At 37.0% G+C, this 12969-nt stretch overlaps 1 protein-coding gene across 1 annotated transcript in view; it reads right to left on the reverse strand.

Annotated features, from left to right (window-relative positions):
* SEMA3A (semaphorin 3A) overlaps window positions 1-12969 on the reverse strand; it is a 163507-nt gene that overhangs the window by 65673 nt on the left and 84865 nt on the right. The window lies entirely within an intron of this gene.

Below are 12969 nucleotides of genomic sequence, written 5' to 3' on the forward strand. Positions count from 1 at the left end.
GAAGGTAAAAGCAATATTATTTGATTAAAGAAAACTAAGAAGTAATTTGAACTGTGTTCAAGAAGAGTGAAGTGTATGTGAGTCCTAGTGGCATTTGTGGCCTCAGGGAAGTCAAATTGCACTGGGTGAGGACCTGGTAAAAGTGCCCATCTCCTAATCAGTATGTGCTGAATGCTGGTCAAAGGCAAAAATACATTTGAACAGCTTGTGTCGCTTCTGTTCCACTTCACATATAATTTATTTTCATATTAATTTTCATGGGTTTATTGAATTATTTTTGCTTTCACTGAGAATACATCTGAGTAACAGTAACTGAAGAAGTAGGAATTTGAAACTTTTATCTGAAAAAAAGATAAAATCTATCTTTTACTGATTATTATTTTCTGAAATGTGCCACCACTGTAGATTAGTAAGTAACATGATGCTAAATTCTGCTTTCCCTAGACTGAGTATATCCTTAAATTCAATTTCAATTGCATCAGGAAAGTTATTATTACTATTATTATTATTCTTTTTTAAATTAGTTTTATTTTTGTTTATTATTATTATTATTATTATTACTACTACTACTATTCCTCGATACCCTGAGATGACACTTTTAAAATATACAGGCTGAGGGCAAATCATAGGGGAATATAAACCAAGATTAAAAAGGGCCTCAGTCAACACCAAGTCAAATGAGGTAAATAAATCCAAAGCAATGGGCTTTTCAGTACATTTAATTAATTTTAACAGGGGGACCAAGTCTGCCAATCAATTTGGATAGTATGTTTATCTTACATTTTGCACTAAGGATAAAACCAGAAGAATAGATGCTTTGTGCACAGAAGTCTTCAACATTCACAGATTTGTGAAGACCTTAGCAAAACCTGGGATTTCCATTTCCCACCTGCATTGTGGTTAATTTGCACTGACACCTAATTAAGTCAAGGAACCCCAAAGAGAAGAGATTGACCTCCACCTTGGAAGCAGCATCCTCCTTGGCTCCCTGCTTTCCCTATATTGCTCACCCATACTGAACACAGGCATGAGCCAGGCTAGTGACCAAACACACTTGCAAACGGTGTTATTTTAAACCCACTGTGTCCATAACTCTGTAAGCCACAGGCTACAGATTTTATTACAGGCTTGTGCAATGACATCACACAAGCATGTATCTGTGTGTATTTATTACATATTTTCTAAAGAACGTGTGATGGATTTCACATTTCCTTCCATGCACTGAAGAAAAAGACGAAGGGAGAATGAACTGTTAGGAGGACAGCCATGTATGGCTTACTGCACTGTAAAATAAAAAGGCTGGACACAGCTGCGTGAAGTCTGATCCCAGAATTCAAGCTCAATCTCCTAAGGCATGTTCTTGTACATGTAGCCTGCCTGATTCCAGTCATCCTGTATCTGTAGTATCTGGCATGGTATTAACATTTCTTTCTATCCTGTTGTCTTTTCTTCTGGTTCTTAATAATCCAGACACATTCCTTGCTTCTCTCCAGTTTTCTGTCTTTGCTCCATCTAACCAGAGATGAATAAATAACCAAACAGAAAAGCATTTCTGGAATTCTACTGTAGGGTCCATATCTAGATCTTGCATAATAAATAAAAGTAGTAAATTGATGAGAATGCTAAACCTCAACTGCAATAATAGAAGATGGCCCTAATGTTACAAGCTATTATTGAAAAATGTTATTATCAATCTACATTTTCTTGGCATTTCTCCTTAGTAGATGGTAATTGCTCAACCTGCATACCAATTAATATCTGATAAGGCTACAGAGTCAGTGGCATGACAGTTAAAGCAGAATATATTCCCAAAATAACCCCATGTGTCATTATAAGACAAATAGGAAACAGATGTGGAAAGTGATTTGGTATAGGAAGGATCTGATTTTTGACTGTATTCTTCTGCTTTATGTCACTGTAACTCTACTGATATTGGTGTGTAGAAGGCAAGAACAAGTGGAGACCCAGGTCAACCTAAATCAGAGATGATCTATCCTTCTCTTTGTGTTTGTGGAATAAAACATTTGAAATAAGAGGCCTGAAAGGGAAATCCCACAGTGTTTTCACATTTCAGTTAAAAAGCAATGAACAGACACGTACTGTAAGTTTCCAAATTTATGGGTGAGTAATAATGACAATAAATACACCGCTGTTAAGTGCCAAATAAACATATCATGGTTAGTCTGAGGCCCCAAGCAGCTCTGATAAACATGCTGTAGGAAGTCTAACCTGTCACAAACAGGGCAACTTGCCCAAACAGCTTTTTGGGTGCTGAAATCAATCCATCTCTATCTACAAACCAACAGAACATACAGAGAACAGAGGAATAAACTCTTTTCTACACACCACCTGCCATTTTAAAAGCCTAGGAAGCAATAAGACTTGTGATAGGTATTTGATCACACTAGTCACTTGTCTGATTTGTGATAGGCACTTGATCACACTGGTCATATTTCCACCCAAATTTCATCAGTCTGCCTGGACATGGCAAAGAACAAGGCTCTGCTCAGAGATTTAGGGGGTCTTTGGACTACATGAGTGTGGCCTTCTTTGGTACAGTACCGACAAGAGCTGTCACATGGAAAGAATGCACACTGTTTTCAGAAAAATTCTGGTCAGTTAGTAATTTTGCTGTTTCTTGTGTTTTGCAGTTAACTGAATACAAAGAATGGTACTGCAGTGAGTCAGCAAATGCCTGACACACAGACTCTGTATTAATTCCCTCTGTATTAAACAAATGCTCAATGTTGCAAAGTTTTATGAGGGCTATTATAGAATCAAGGACAGGAATTCATGACAAAGCAAGATTGCAGGTGGGAGAAAAGTCTCAAGAAATGCAAAAAGAAGAAAGAACAAAAAATAAAAGAAAGGCCTTTGTAACTCAGCAATTAGCCCAATTTGTTGTCTAAACCCTTTCATTAGTTGTATTGGCATCCCAAAAGGATATTACAATGTACTTAAAACCTTTTTTACAGATCCTTGTAGCTGAAAACCTTGCTGTGGCATGTTTTATAGGTTATTAAACACTAAGTTTATATCTTATTGATGCTTCTTTATAATCCATAGTAAAACCACTGAAAATGAGATTGTTTAGGTCTTGAAATTCCACAAACCCATAAAGACAACAACTGACTACTGGCTCATGGTATGACATGAAATGTTTCACCTAGTAAATGCCTTGCATGGAAGGAGATAATGCTTCTGGCTACTTAAAACATATGTTTTCCTGTAGCAGACAGTGTGATAGATGGTAAGATTTAGCCAAAAAGAACTACAGTTTAGTCCTGGAACCGAAGGAAAATATTGTCATGATTCCCAATTATCTGCCACTTCCAGGCTCCAGAGACTCACTTTCAAGCAGCTGAAATGGTGAAAAAATGTGTCATATCATGACACTGAGTGGTGACAAGACCTTGCTATCTGACTAGACATTTCATACCTTGTTATTGAATAGCTTCAGTCAGCCAGTGAGCCAATAAAACATTATATATATATATAAATGTATATATATGCTATATATACATAAACATAATAACTCTATACCTATTTATACATATATATGTATATATATTTATTTATTTACTTATTTCTTTATACCCAGAATGATAGCCTCTTAAACATTTTTTTTGTATGTCTGCCTGTACCTAGCCCATCCAATACTGTCTGGAAAACTTCTTAAATTAGCTGTTATTGGTAAATATAGATTTTATTTTCCAGTTTAGTACTACTGCCTCACAGCTGAACATGTGGCCAGCAAGGAAGCACTAAGCTACCATCCTAAGTCTGGACAATGGTGACTGTTGAATTTCAGGGGGATTTTTTTTCTGAAACTTTCTGGCAACTCTCACAGAAATCATCCCACAACTGCAGAGCCTAATGCAGCAAAACCACTGCTGGTCAATAATGAATAAACACAGTGAAAGCAAATGATCTGAAGAGACTTTGTTGATGGACTGTGTACAGCTACTATGGAGTTACTACTGGTTTAAATTATTAGGCATGGAATGACAGCAGTGAAGCTCCCCAGCCATTCTAATGCAATGGAATGAAATCATATCCTTACTCTGGTAACCCCCAAACCATAAATAGAAAGGAGCACATCTCCAGGGTATCTTTCAGGGAGTGATTTCCCCAAGAAGCTGCTGAACAAAGAATGGTCCAGAAACATGCAATGTGCCAATAGCCTTAGGAACTATGACAATCTTTGTTTAATAAAAAAGGTAGATTTGGCCATAGCTGTGAGAATTTTTGATATTGACATTCCCCTTGCTATTTACACAGACTCTGTTGTGCTACGATGAAGTATTTTAATAAACAAACTGATCAAGGAAAAATAAAAGACAAACCCCAAAAGTAACATCCCTGACCCAAAACCCCAGAAAAAAAAATAGCTCCAAAAGATTTCCAGAGTGCCTGGAGCATAAGAATGCATCCATTGTACACTGGAGGACTTTAAAGCCAGTGTCGATGTCTCTTAACTGAGTAAGAAGTTGCTGGCATGGAAATATTTTGTTCTCTGTATTGTTCAGTGTTGGAAAGTTCAAAAGGCAAAGCTCCACTGCCCGCTCAAGGGAACAACTTTCAGACTTGTTAAGGTTTGGATTTCTTCCCTCTACATAGAGGATTAGTTGAGGTGGCTGAATTTGCTGCCCTGGTCACAGCAGAAGGCTACAGGTCCCTCTGAAGGAGGAGTCAGAGCAGCTCAGAACTGCAGCTCCCAAGGGTAAGATCTTGTCACTGACCACAGAGGAACCTTCACATGAAGTTAGGTCTGAGCTAAGAATGTTTCTGAAATGAACACTACAGAGGCAACTGATTAGAGACATCTTAGAGATTTTTACAAAGCAGAAATTTGATGATTTTGCTCTTTGGGGTTTTTTTCCCCCTTTTTTTCTCCTACCTTCCAATATATTAATAGCAGTGAATTTTTGATTCGCCTCTTGCCCATACAACTTTCTGTGCACACATTAAATAACTACATGAAGGCTATTTTTGAGCAAAATTCACTCTGTGAGAATTGATTTATTTATGAATTATGTTACTTTTCAAGAATAATTTTAAGTGAAACAACCGTGCAGGATATAGCTATGTTGTTATTGTTATTATATTTCCTATTTCACACTTAATCTATTGAGTCATGAAAACTGTTAAATATGAGGACTTTGGTTTCAGGTTTGGGAATCATGCTGTTACAGAACTTTTAATGAGAAACTTTTATTAAATTTATCCCCATGGAATGCTTTATTTTTAAAAAAGTGCAAGCGCAAATAAATATAATGTGAGAAATTATGCAAAAAATACAAATATTAAAACAAATGTAAATGTTGAGGCAAGTGGTAACCATTAGGGAAATAGGTGAAAAGTGATTGAAACAATAATGCAACTGCTTTAAATCATTAATTATTAGGAAAAAAAAAAAGAAAAGAAAAGAAAAAAAGAAAAGAAGTGCACACAGTGTGCTTCTGACTTTTAGTCTTAAGGCTCCATGTACTACAGGGTTTTACCTGCAACATCTGGAGGACACTGGGCGCTGCAACACCTTTATTACATTTTGTTTTTCCAACTTGAGGCTTAGTGGAACTGAATTATGAAAATGAGTTTTAAAATCCCATGGGAAATCACTCTAAGTGACAGATCTTTAGTGAAATGGTGTTCCTAAAGAAAGAACTCCAGCTTCTGTAGGACCTGGAACTGAAACTTTCTGGTATGGCTGTGCTGTACTGTGCTAAACGGCACAGAGAAGGAACTTTGTTGAGGAGTATTTACCTGCAAAACTGGTCAGGAGCTATGAAGATCTGCCCACCTCTCCATTCCTCCCACAGGCAGTTTCCTCAGTTGCCTGATCACTCCAAGACCTCTCAAACAGGCCCTGCATTAATCTGTGACCTCTTCTTCAGACTCAAGAGATATTCTTTCCTCTATATGAGTAGATATTCACTGACTTTTTGGTGCCTGAAAATCTTACTTTCAAAATCAAAGGAAAGAGCTGTGATGATCAGCTCCATGCTTCATTTCTGTAGATGAATGAAAGAAAAACAGGGCTCTTGGCTTCTATTTCTTCTTTCATCCCTCTACATCACTTCTACTGGAAAGTTTTGCTAGCTTCTGATCTTCAGAAGATGCCTTAAAATGCAGTAGACAATTCTGGAAAGAACAAGTTTTGAAAACCTGACTCCCTAGACTGAATTTAGACAACTCACCCTCTCAATAACTGTCTTTCAGTCAATTATCAAACATCCACATTTACTTTGTTTTCTTCTGAAATTACATCTATCAATATTTATTAATTACCATACACCTTTGCAAAAAGGGGAATGTTTTCTATCTATCTATCTATCTATCTATCTATCTATCTATCTATCTATCTATCTAATTACAATCCAATGAATTTAATGAAAGGGAAAGCAGCCAACTGGGCTGTTCAGGAGCAGCTGGTTCAATCTATTCATTATTCCTAGCTCATGATCAGAAAGTGCTTCTGCTTCCGATTGGGAGAGAAACCAAGTGTCAATGTCAAATGGTGAAGACTTGTTCACACCTGAACATACCAGTCTGCATACTAATATTGGTATTTATATGAATAATAGCCACTTTCAAATCACTGTGCAACATATGTAAATAAAAGGGAGGGCAGGGACAGTCAAACCGAGCAGCTGTTCAAAAAAGATACATGTGTTTGTGATCTTGCTTTTCCACAAACTAAATTTACCAGACTTACCTGACTTTCATGCAACAGCTTTTTGGGTTTAGTTTTGGTTTTCCGTGATGATGCCATTTATGTATTTGCACCCGTTTTAAATTTCTGCCTATTTTGGATAATGTGTTCTAATTCTACAGCAAATAAACGAGCAGAGATGAGTTTCACTGTAGTGTCATTATACTATTCATTGCTTTAGAAATTCCTGCAAGTATAGAGCGATTACAAAAAAGAAAACAACTCAAAACAAACCAAACACACAGTTAACATGAATGACATGTTAACCTTGACTGATTAGTAAAGACACCAAAAATGTCATCCCAATGGCATACCAGACACTAGATACCATCAAGGATATTGAATAATTCTCAGAGGACACTGAGAATTAGAATGCCTTTGTATTGCAACTTTCTGGGTTGTCAAGTGTAATACATCACCTAAGATGACTGTCTGGCTCATATAGGATGACCTCTGGAAATATAACCACCATACAATGACTGTCTGTAACAGTCACATTATTAAGTGGTCTGCATATGTAAGAAATAAGATATACAAACCTAAAGCCAGTACACATAACTGAACTACATCACCTAAAAGTATCCATTCTTTAAGTGCTCTTATTCTTGCCCCTAACATATTTTCCATTAAAAACATTTGGAACAGATTCTAATTGCTTTAGCAGATTCTACTATTATGTTAAACAAAATTATTGGGCCATACTCTATTACATGATTGTACAAGCTTTCTATGGTTATTTTTAGCACTCAAGACCACTTCTTTCCCCCTTTGTCTTCTGGATTTCCTGTATGTTATTAGACTGTGGTGAGGTCAGGCATCAGAGGAAATAACAGCAGTGCTGACTCCTAGACCCAGTGTTTTATGAATTACTGAGCATCACTGATGTAATGGCAGTAAATCTAACCCAGCCTCAGTCTTGTGTCCTGTTGTAAATAAATGAAGTTAGAAAAGGTGTTATTTTATTCAAGAGCCTTCCTGATGAGAACAAAATTGTTTCCCCAGGGGATTGTTTGTAAAATTGCTTCTGTAATTAGGGTGCTGTTTAACAAGAGAAGGGCCCTCCAGTTTTCCTGGGGAACTTTCATGTCTGAGCAAAGGATATCTTATTTACAACACAAAAACAACTGCAAATTAGGGAAGCAACATATAGAAAGGACTTAGTCAAGTGGTGTTAATATATAAGCATATGGCCAAGATTTTCTAATTTCCCAAGTGATTTTGCACACTCACAAGTTGGGCACCCAATTTAAAACTTGCTCAAGGGCTCTGATTTTCAGCAAATACTTTCTTGGGCAATTTAAAATTCTGATACTTGGAGCTGTTATTCACTTCTGACTTCTGAAAATGAAGGCATATATCTGCACTGCTTTTTATCCTATCTGCCTTTTAATTCCCAGGAAGAAGTCTCTAATATGAACACATGACCTAAATGAAAGGCTTCAAAAATCTGACTGTAAATGAGTGACAGAATAAGGAGCAAGCCTAGAAAAATACAATTAATTCTTTCTCCGTAAAATAAGACCTTATGAGCATACTTTCAGAGAATTTATGCAAGTAACAAAGAGGGAGAGAAGTACATCACAGCAACTACTGCAACAACTATTAAGCTTTGTTTTTGTCTCCGAGATACTGCAACCAATTTGCAGCATTTCATGCAGAGGTGCCTATGAAGTGTCAGATCTAGACCAGTGTTTGACACATATTCAGAATTTTAAAAAGACATTAAAAAAGTCTGAAATACAGAAGTTGAAATTCTGACCCTTTGGGCAATTTTGCTTTTCCGGAGGCAAAGCTTAGATCTGAAATCTCTGTAATAAGCACTTCTCTTTCCTCTTTGTTCCCTCCACATGCTTTCAGTGTTACAGCACCCAGACTTTCTGCAGCCTCATTTCATTTTTCTTCATTAGCAAGTAATAATATCGTCAAATTTTAATAACTGGTATTGCATTAGAGAACAATGCATTTGAAAAGGTAACTTCTATTGTGCCCATGGAGACATAACTAACAGCAGACATAATTATAACCTCTCTCTGTGACAAGTTGCAATTACGCCTCATGGCACTGTGTCTAAGAGCAGTGCATTTCTCATACTGGTTGGGGGGGTTTATTAAAAAAGTGAAGAATGTTTGATATTCTTTTCCCAGTGCAACAAAAACTTCGCTGACACGGTAACAGATGAATTTAAGTGGTTTTGATTCAGGATGACTGAAAAAAGTACATTAAAATTCACTTCTTTATTCATTATCTTTCCTGCTTTTCTAGCACCCAGGAGTCCCCAGAAGGGGAGAGAGTCAGTGACACTGGCAAGAATATTTGATACACTCAGCTGGTATGTCTATATATGTATATTCATAAATAGGACTGCACAGTGTCAGCAGGGCCAATTAGCATCCAACCAGGTAATCCAATTACTGATATTTGTATTTTTGAAGAAGAAATGCAGCCTTTCATTTAACAGAACTTTGACTCCAAAGCCTGGCTCATTATATGGTATGGTGTAGTGTAGTACAGTATTGTTTAGTATGGTTTAGTACAGCATAATACAGATTGACTTTGTTGGTTAAAACAAATGGACAAGCACATGAACTGGGGGGTTTTTGAGTTGTCTGGTTTTGGGGTTTTTTTGACAAGGAAAGTTGGAATGCTGATTACTTCATTTTTCACTCCCCCCTGCCCCCGCACCAGATCACAGACATGGTGAGGAGTGGTTGTGGTCATGAACTGAGTTATGCTGCACCTGTGCTCTGCACAGGGTTAAGCACCATAGCACAAAACACCACAGACTGGTGCCATTCCAGATGATCTCTGAGACTTTCATGGGTATCTTCTCTGGCCCTGCTCTCAGAGCTTCAGCATGGAGCCCACTGAAGTCACAAAAAGATTCCCTTCAAGTTCAGTGAACACCAGAGGAATCTTTCTCATATCCCTTGCCATGTTTACATGTTAACTCGAGGTCACAGCAAATTCTTCCAAATGAGTATGAATTAAAACAGTTGCTCTCCATCACCATCAATTTAAAAGGTTTGAACTGACGAATATATGATTCCTAAACCTGCATCTGTACTACCACCCTTCTGCTTTTTGTCATCATTAATGTAATGGCAATAAACACTGAGAAGAAAAATCATATGTATTCTTAATCCATACCAATTATTTGTTTTGCAATGCAAGTTTCATTTGCATTTATTCAGATAAATGGTAAATGTTTAACTGCATTTAGCTCTTCATCCTTGAAATGTATAATTACACATAAACACATATATCCACAAACAAAAATAATAATAAGACCTGAAATATTAATCGTCTCACCTGCTGTGCCAAATTACCCTTTTAATTTGTTATTCATGAGCAAAGGCACCTTTAGACGATGATCTGGGTTGTCTCCTCAGCATTGCTTGTGCAATCCCAGTGAAGGCCAACCAAATTAAAGAATAAAGCCAGCTTTGGAGATTATCAAGAACAACTACCAGAATGATCCATATGTTTTTTGCATATCCACAACATAGATATAACTTTTGAATGACTGAGTTGCTTCTCATCTTAGTTTTACAACAAGACTGTTTCCTTGCTTTAACTTAGCCATGGATCTGGAAATTTTGAACCTAATTGGTAGGTAAAAACCACATGCCTTGGTATTTATTTAATAAAATCTTCTCAGACTATCTGTAAGATAATGCTGCTCAGTTTTCTATCACCTTGGATGTAAACATTTCAACAGGAGGAGTTTGTGCTGTTTGAGGCACCTTCTGAACTCTGCTATGCTTATCTTCTGTTTAGAGACAAAACTTTGTTTACCTCAGATTTGAACACTGATTACAGGCCCCTGAGAAACAGGAGACAGTTTTTGAAACATTGTCAACCATAATTGGTTCCTGAAATGTAAGTCACCTGAAGGGGAAGAACTCAGATATGGCCTTGTAGGAAAAGTAGCCAAAAACCTTGAAGGTGCTGGACATCCTTTGTCAGATACGTCTCACAGGGCCAGAAAGGTCCACTGGGGCCACACTGTACATTTAGAGATGCACAGAAAATGTGTGGGAATTAAGTGCATCTTTCCCTTCCTTTTGTATGATGGCATTAAAATTAACACAAATGGAATTTGAAATATAATAGCCCAGCTGTCTTCCTGTTTCAGTAGGTGTTAGCGGTAGCAGAGAAATTAAATCACAAGATTGGCATTTTAGTCTCATATCAATAACCAAGCATCTTCCCCAAAAGCCATTCAGTCCAGGGTACTCTCCTCTCATGTTTCAATGTTTTTATTCAGGTAAAATAGACCACAACAACTTATGCACTTTATGCAAAGCTGCGTTCATGGTTTCCTTCATCTTTTCACAGAAAGCAATTCTATAAATACATATTTAATATATTAAATTTGAGGTCTTAAAGTTGTGGTTACTATTTCATTTTTTAAATGAATGATGTCAATGCCTGGTAACAGTCAGAAAAAGCAAATTTCATGTACAGAGTTTTTAGGAATGCAATAAAGAACAAACCACCAGTGTCTTTATGCCTCTTTAAATGCATGGCACTACTGCATTTTCAGTAATGCACGAAGTTACAGTCCTCTAACTCAGAAAACATACCCACTGAAGGAAATAAGAAGAAGAGCATTCTCAGTTTTTTTTCCAAAATGAGAAACTGGCAGGCAGAAGGTTTAAAATAAAATAATAGGATGTTCCTCCCATGTTGCAATTTGTAGGGCTTGGGATGCCGTGGATACTGAAAAGATATATGAGCTCAAGAAATGCCAGTACTAATTTATCAAAACCAAGTCATTGAAAAGCATTAAACGCAGAGATTCCACGCCTGGTTCAGGAAATCCCTGAGCAAGCAGTGCTGGAGCCTGGGAGACGATATCACTAAGCACTGCTGCCTGCTCGCCGCTCATTCTCCTCCGCTGCCATTCATTATGGGACCCGGTGAGAACCAAGGTCCTGGGCTAAATGAGCCTTTGGTCTGAACAGATTGGACTGTTCTTATGAAATGAGGCAGAGAGAAATTAGGTAATTTAGCCAGGAAATCTATGCCAAAGAAAAAAGCTAATGTTCTAGTTCCTGAGCCTTGCCCAGTGCCATAAACAAAAGTATATAGTCCTGCCTCAAATCCCAGTCAAGAGAATGGCAACTGAGCTCACTCAGCACATGCAAAGCTATGCACAATGTGCCAAGTAAGACTGGTAAGGATCACTTGTGATGGGGAGAGTGCATCAGCTTTTGTGCACAGTTAGCCTTTAGTCTCCCTGTGATTCCCAAGGAATATCTCTGTTGGGTTCCCCATGCATGGACAAATTGCCATATGCAAATTGCCACTTGTTTTCTATTCACTGGAGTTTTACAGAAACTAGCAGCGGAAGCAAAACATCTCTCTCACAAATTTCCTGCTCTAAAGCAACTTAATTAACCAAACTATCACATAAACAAATATTTAAAATAAATAAGTCATTTAGCTTAGAATAAAGATCAGAAAACATGCATAAAACAATATTTCACAGAGACAAATTTAGGGTTTTTTTCACTGACTTCATGATTCATATACAGCCAGTGGAGATTCATGTGACAATATTATTCTAAATATTACCATCACTTCCAATACTTATTAAAATAATCTAATCTATTGAAACATATTGTAGGGAAGAAGAGCTGATATGTAATTATTTCTTTCCCTAAACTGTTCTTTGATTTGGTTTCAGGGTTTAAGGATCCACCCAATTTTTGTGTTAATAGCCAGAACTGATGTCACTGGGAGAAACAGAACGGAAGATAGAGGTGGAGGGTGAATTTGAAGATAAATTTAATAAAAACATTAGAAACCACTGGATAAGAAAAGCAAACAAACATCCAACAAGTCCACCTCTGGTTTCATAACTTCCTTACTTCTTGATGTATCATAATATCCTTCCTTTTCCCTTTTTAATCATGCAAGCTAACAGCTGTCTTTTTAAACATTTTTAGACTCAACTTCAAGTGCCTCACTTGATACCATATGTCACACATTTCCTCTTTTTTTTTTTTTTTTTTTTTTTTTTTGGTGAAATGGCTTCAGATAGAATGTTTTAACCTTATTTTCCTGCTGTCTGGATTTTGTCCATTGGTATTAAGAAGCCTCTTTCTATCTCAGATGTCATTCATTTTAAGTAGTCTCATCAAATTTTGGTCACAGGTTTTAAATTCTGCACTGTTAATCTTCTTAACCAATATAAGAAGTTAAAAACTCATTTATTACAAATTGCACTATGATACTCGCTTACAGAG

This window comes from Onychostruthus taczanowskii, unplaced genomic scaffold (genome assembly GCF_017590055.1).
Source record: "Onychostruthus taczanowskii isolate IOZ18803 unplaced genomic scaffold, ASM1759005v1 scaffold41, whole genome shotgun sequence".
NCBI classification, from domain to species: domain Eukaryota; kingdom Metazoa; phylum Chordata; class Aves; order Passeriformes; family Passeridae; genus Onychostruthus; species Onychostruthus taczanowskii.